This window comes from Macrobrachium rosenbergii, chromosome 9 (assembly GCF_040412425.1).
Source record: "Macrobrachium rosenbergii isolate ZJJX-2024 chromosome 9, ASM4041242v1, whole genome shotgun sequence".
NCBI lineage: Eukaryota > Metazoa > Arthropoda > Malacostraca > Decapoda > Palaemonidae > Macrobrachium > Macrobrachium rosenbergii.
Genome location: NC_089749.1, coordinates 48,291,165 through 48,298,073, shown reverse-complemented (window position 1 = coordinate 48,298,073; position 6,909 = coordinate 48,291,165). Strand labels below are relative to the sequence as shown.

At 41.0% G+C, this 6,909-nt stretch overlaps 1 protein-coding gene across 4 annotated transcripts in view; it reads right to left on the bottom strand.

Annotated features, from left to right (window-relative positions):
* LOC136841761 (zinc finger protein 665-like) overlaps window positions 1-6,909 on the bottom strand; it is a 248,156-nt gene that overhangs the window by 17,995 nt on the left and 223,252 nt on the right. For all 4 annotated transcript variants that reach the window (XM_067109030.1, XM_067109033.1, XM_067109031.1 and 1 more), the window contains one exon: window positions 1,052-1,270. The gene's annotated coding sequence lies outside the window, so the exon portion shown is untranslated. The remainder of the gene's footprint in view (window positions 1-1,051; window positions 1,271-6,909) is intronic.

The window sequence follows — 6,909 nt, the reverse complement described above, 5'->3', positions numbered from 1 at the left end:
TATGTTAAATTAATGAGTTATTAAATATATATAACGTATATGCTGGCGTATAAGGCAACCTTTTTTAACCTTAAAAACCTAACCCAAAATGGGGGGTCATCTTATACACCGAGTATAAAAAGCAAACCTTAAATCCTGCTGAGATTTTTAATGATAGGCTAACCTTTGAAATGTTGATAGTTGTGTCAATATTCAAGTACTGTAAACAAAACAACTGTAATAGCAGTAAGAACCATAATTAGATGTTAGGATGAGCAAGCTGTCACTTTTTTACTACCTTTAGACAATTTTGTTATTGATACTTATTCTACAATCCCTTTTAACATTGATAGATACTTTGAAGTTACCGAAAGGGTAAATTGGGGTAGACTAACTTTGTTTATGAAACACAGCCATGTTTGTAGTTCCCCAACTGCTTGAATTACGAGCCTTGTTGTTCACTAAGGGCCAATATTTCCTTGGTAGTATTTTATAATCAAACTAAAGGGCTTTGTGATATCGATAGTTTCCCAGTTATCTTTAATATTGGGGTCCTTTCCAATTTTAAAGAAATACATTCATGCGGATCTACTTCCAACGGGTATATCTCCGCTAATAGTGACGTCATAGGCATTGAGCATTTGTTGTGATGTTTACCATATATTTTTCCCACGGGAAAACAAAAGTTCTTCATAATGGTGAGCTTTGCCAAACATTTTAAAATCTTGAAGATACTGATTTTACACATTTTTGGTATATTAATTTCAATAATTATTGATCTTATTTATCTACCAACTAACTTACATCAGCTGATAGTGTTATTTATTTGGATAAATTGGGGGTCGTCTTATACAGCGAACATACTTCAAAACCTACATTTTTACATGAAAAATGGGGGGTCATCTTATACACAGAGTAGCCTTATATGCCAGCACATATGGTATTTTGTATAAAAATAAAATGACAGATTCAAGCTATGTTAAATTAATGAGTTTTTATTAAATGTTTATATTTTGTATTTCAAAAAATTTTTAATAAAGCATTACCGAATAAAATTTTTATTAAAACCTACCTTATCTGCATAAAGCAATATATACTTTCTACTCTAAATCAATGTTGATACAATCCAGCATTTTATCATCTGACTATAAATTGGACAAGCCATCTAGAAACAATGGCCGGTCTTCATTCCTGGTCTCCATATCCAATACTAGAGGGCATCTATTAGGTAAACTTGATGTACTATCCGTTGCAAGTTTGACATGCATACTCAGCCTTATTCCTTTTCAGTCTAAAGGGAAAGAATGAGTATGTTAATTCTAATTTCATATTAAATTTCATTTTAAAATTACTGACATTTTAAAAATACAATGTGAAGTTAAATTTTGTTCCTTACGCCCAAATCCTTATTGTACTTTTTTATGGCATAAACTACTACAGCATATGTGTTAGCTGGATAACTGAGTATTTCAAAAAGGCCAAAAAGAAGAAGAGCTGTTCTACTCACTACAGTGAGTTTTATCATTATACCATAGAACTGTTTGTTGTTGTTACAAGACAAAGCATAGAAGACAGTCATCAAGAGTGGCTGTGAAGACAAAACTAAAACACTTGTTCAGAAAGTGTGTAGAGGAGACAGCCATCAAAGTCCTAGTAAGGCACTTGTTAGACCCCTTATAGGCCAGGTACAACTTCTTAAACAACGTTGAACCCTACAACTCTGACACAGGATGCTGGGGTCCTTTCCCAAGGAAGTCATGGACGAATTAGAAGTCCACTCGAGCAACCTATAACAAGTATGCTGCAGCACAGTAAACAACACAAACCAACAAACAATGGTCACTAATCCCACAGTCAGTGCCAAAATTCACGCACATACAAATGTAAAAACAAATTTACAGTATATATAATGAAATTCAAATTCAAATACAAAATTACACAATTGTAAGCACTTCAGAATACAAAAATAAACACTAAGCAATTACAGTATTAATAAAGAAATACAAAATGTGATACATCCAAAAATCATCAATAAGCAAAACCAATTGATCACTAAGAAAAACTTGAAATGAAACAATGCAATTATTAGGTTAAATGAAAGCATTATATTACATTATGGACAAATTCAAAGCCCAAGTAGAACTGAGGGAATGTTTGTTCTAGCCATAAATTCCAGAACAAAGGAGAAGAGTGAGCCCCACCCTTCCAAGTGCCAGATGAGATTGGACAATCCGTGTAATTTCCCAAATTTATTGGCTAAAGCAAGGGCTATGGGGAAAACTGTCTTTAAAGTGAGATCCTTGTCTGAGAATCAGAATGGGTTCGAGGGGGCGACTCTCAGAATTAATAGGACCATGGCCAGCTCCCATTCCAAGGGTCTAACTTTCCGAGGAGAGCATGATTGTTTGAAACTCCTTATAAGCATAGATATTTCTTTAGCTGCAGAAAGATCTACACCTTATATACAGAAAACTTGTGAGAGAGCTGCCCAGTAATTTTAACAGCCAAAACTGACAGCAGTCCCTTGTCTTAACGAATGCACATCAGAAAGTTTGCTACCCACTGGAGTAATGACCAAACTGCATCCCCTTCTAGGAAACCAATAAAAAAAGAGGGCCTACTTTCCTTGGTAGACATTTGCTGAGGAGCTGTGGAGGGAGCTAGACATCTCTTTCACTGTTCTGCGATAAAAGCCCTTCTCTCGAAGGAGTTGCTGGATTACCTCTACTTGTAAAGTTTTAGCGACTGAACTGCTTGGTGGAACCTGCGAGTGTGTAGTTGTGACAAAAGAGTGACCAAATGAGAGGATTCATAAGAGGTTTGCTAGGCGAGACAGAAGGTCCACATACCACTCAATGTCAGCCAGCCAGGAACCACTAATATCATGCAAAGGCTCAAGGTGATAATCCCTCACAGATACTGGAATGCATCTTGCATAGCTGCCTACAGGTCTGGCACCTGGAGCAGAAGACTGGAAGTTTTTGATTTACCCTGGTGGCAAATTGATAGATCATCAGTGGGGTCCCATAGGTTGAAGAGCTTCTCCACTACTGCATAATATACAGACCACTCAGTTCTGACTGGTCAGCTAGGATATTCTTTTTGCTAAAAACATACCTAGCTTTCAGCTTGATCATTTGCACTGATGCCCAATCATACATCTCGATGGCTAGCCAGCACAGCAACGGAGAGACTAATCCCACTTGCTTGTTGACATAAATTGCCACAGTGGTGGTGTTGCTCATGACTACCAAGTGCCTGTGTAGATGATGATAAAATGCCTGCAGTGCCACCCACACTGCCATCATTTCTAGTTTCTCCAGGGACGTAAGATGACGCAGGACCACTTGCCACTGTCAAGCAGGTCGTTCCTTGTTCTCCAGGAACTGCCGTGCAACCTCTATGAGGCTGTCTATCTGGGGAGGTGCTGGGGAAGCCTTCACTGCTGCAGTGTCTAGTATCACACCCAAACACCTGATCCACTGCTTTGAAATCAAGTCACACTTCTGCCAATTCACACTACTCGCAGACTCAGGAGTCATTGCTTGTTCTGAAGTAGTTTCCCTTCCAAGGAAGCGATGCGGACTGTTACTCGATGGGCCGGAGTTCAATTCCCCGGTCGACTGATGAAGAGTTAGAGGAATTCATTTCTGGTGATAGAAATTAATTTCTCACTCGTTATAGTGTGGTTCGATTCCACAATATGCTGTAGGTCCCATTGCTAAGTAACCAATTGGTTCTTAGCCACGTAAAATAAGTCTAATCCTTCAGGCCAGCCCTAGGAGAGCTGTTAATCAGCTCAGTGGTCTGGTAAAACTAAGGTATACTTTTTCCAAGGAAGCGAGGATGAGCCAGTCGTCCAGGTAATGTAACAGGTAGATTCCTCCTGAGTGGGCCCCGGCTGAGACCAGGGTGATGACCCTGGTGAACAGCCGGGAGGCTGTCACCAGAAAAATTTGGAGGGCCTGGAATTGGAAGACCTTCTCTTGGTGCATAAATGGTCAGAAAGAGAACTACTGCAGAAGGAGAGCCAACTCTCATGGGAGAACCTGCTTCAGCATGAGAGAGAGCATGAAACGTGTAGTGTTTGTATCCCTAAAGGAACAAAGCAATATTTGCACTGTCACATGAAAGAATGAAAGGTAACTCAACATCAGTTGAGACCCACATGAAATGTAACTGAGAACTAAGTAAATTTCCAAATGTGCACTGTAAGGGTTCGGGTCCAGTAATTCATCACATGCACCTTACATCCTTAGAATTCATGTTCACTTACTGTGCTTCCAACTACACAAAAAATAAAAATTATATCTGCTAGACTGTGCTTCTCTATCAACAGACATGTAGACACTTGTAAAGGAAACAGAAAGGGTTCTTGAAATGGAGTGACTACAAAATACAAAGGTTCATGAGTGATGTGCACTAGGAAGACCATTTCACAAAAGAGGACATATCCAAAGTGTTCAGGGAGAGTTTGGCAACATAATGAGTAAGAACAGTATAGAGGATCAGAAATTTGTTTTTATTTAGCATTTCCCAACGTTTTGTGAGAGAGAGAGAGAGAGAGAGAGAGAGAGAGAGAGAGAGAGAGAGAGAGAGAGAGAGAGAGAGAGAGAGAGAGAGAGAGAGAGTGTAATTGTCATTGTGAGTGGTTCGGTTGTTGGAGTTGGTTTCTGGCTGTCTCTCTGTCTGTCGGTCTGTCGGGAGTTTTTCGGTTTTTAGGGGAAGTCTTGGGCAGTTGAGGTCCAACCTTGAAAGTGAACGGGAGTTCGTCTGTTTTTTTGGTACCAGCATTAATGGTTCATGTCTCTTCTTTTTTTTTTTTTGTTTGTTCGTTGTTGGTGGAGGGTCGCTTTAAGTTTTTGTTTCGTGGTTGTGTGCTGTGATTGGCGACCGTGGACCTATCCATCTCCAGCAACCGAAGATCAGGGTGAGTGTTGGTGTTGTGTTGTTTGTGGTGAGAATTCCGCCACATAATATTTGGCATAACGTGGGCAGCTGGTATTGCAGCTGCAAGTGAGATTGGTGGCTGGTAGTGTGACTGAAGAGAAGGATGGAAGAGGAACTGGTGAGGTTGAGAGGAGAATACGTGGTTGAGGGGTGAGAATGAGAGATTGAGGAGTCAGTTGGAGGAGATGGGGAATGCTAAGAAGTGCAAAAGAAGAAATGAAAGGGGAGATGAAAGAGTCAGAAGAGAGAATGGAAGAGAGGATGGAAGAGAGGATGGATAAAAAGTTGGAGGAATGATGAAAGGTGTGGAAGAAATGATGAAAGGTATGTTCAAGGGTGTTTTTGGAGAAGGGCTGTTGGAGGCAGGTTCTCTGGAACGTGTGAAGGGGCAAGAGAGAAAGAAAAGGAGGAAGAAGTGAATGGAAGGTGAGTGATGAAAGTGATATGGGAATAGGAAGTAAGAAACGAGGGAATGAGAGGCAGGGTAAGGAAAAGGGAATGAAAAGCAAGGGAAGGAACAGAGGGAAAGTAAGGATAAGTCAGGGGAAGAAAAAAAGGAAGAAGGGAAAGGGAAAGGAAACTGGTAAGAAGGGTAAGGAAGTGGGAAAGGCAGGAAAGAAGGGGAGAGGGTGAAGGCAGTAGTGATGATAGTGAGGTGGATGGAGGTGAGTGGATAAAAGTGGATAAAAAGAGGGGGAAGAAGAGTGTAATGAGTAAGATGAATGTAAGTGCAGAAGTGGACTCTTTGTATTCGGAAGAGGGTATGAAAGGACAGAGCAAGAAAGTAGCGAAAGTGAGTGAAAAGTGAGAAAGAAGTGAGAAAGGCTATGTATGTGAGGGAGGTACCCCGGTGTGAAAGGTGTAATGAGTATGGAAGTAGGGATGTGCATGATTTCTTTAGGGAGTATGAAAGGTTTTGTCAGGATAAGTATGGGGAGAGAGTAAGAGAGTGTGGGCACGAGAATTAGGAGAATATTTGACTGGGTTTTTGCTTGATATGTATAGGGTTATTATGAGTGTGGGAGATGTTGAGTATGACAAGGTGAAAGCTAGACTAGTTGAGCAAGCGAGGCGTATGAAAGCGAGTGTTAAGTATAAGAGGAAGAATGAATTTGATGAGGCAAGGATGAAAGCTGGGGAAACCTTGTCACTGTATGCTTGTAGGCTGGAGACGTTGGCAAGGAAGAAGTTTGGGGATGATGAGATAGATGAATGTAAGGAGTTAGTACGGAAGTTGTTAGGGACAGTGCCAGATGGAGTTAGAGAATTTGTGAACTTGAAGCGGAAGGAGAAGAAAAGATGGACGAATGAAAGGTTGACTTGGGGAGAAATTTTGGAAATTGTAGAAGATTATGAGCTTGACAGGGTTATAAAGAGAGCAGAAGTGTAAGTGTAAGGGCTGGGGTAGATGAGAGAGTGCCAGAGTTTGGAAGCTTTAGGGATGCAGTGTTGAGGGGCCCAATGAGAATGGCCGATAGTGTAATAGATAGGTGTAAGAGCAAGTAATGTGGAGGTGCCAGTGAGGATGAATGGTGGGTTTGTAAGGGAACAACGGGTTGAACGGGTTAGGGATAGTAGTGTACAAAGGAAGGTCGATGAGTGGAAGTCGAAATAAGTGTTTTAGATGTGGAAAGGAAGGACATACAAAGAATGAGTGTAGGTGGGCTTTGGGAGTGTGTTTCGGGTGTGGGCAACCGGGACATTTGGTAAGGGAGTGTACGAAAGATAGGGGGGTTAAATGCTACAGGTGCGGACAGGTGGGACATATTGCTAATGGTTGTAGGGGTACCCGAGTGAATGTAATATGTGGCAACTGTGGTAAGAATGGGCATTATGCGAGAATGTGTTCAGACCCGAGAGCGAAGTGTGTCGAATGTGGAATGGAAGGGCATGTATCAAGTGTATGTAGACGAAAGAGGGTGACTGTGACAGCGAATTCGGGAAACTGAGTGTGAAGGGGGTTCAAATGGGTGGATCCTC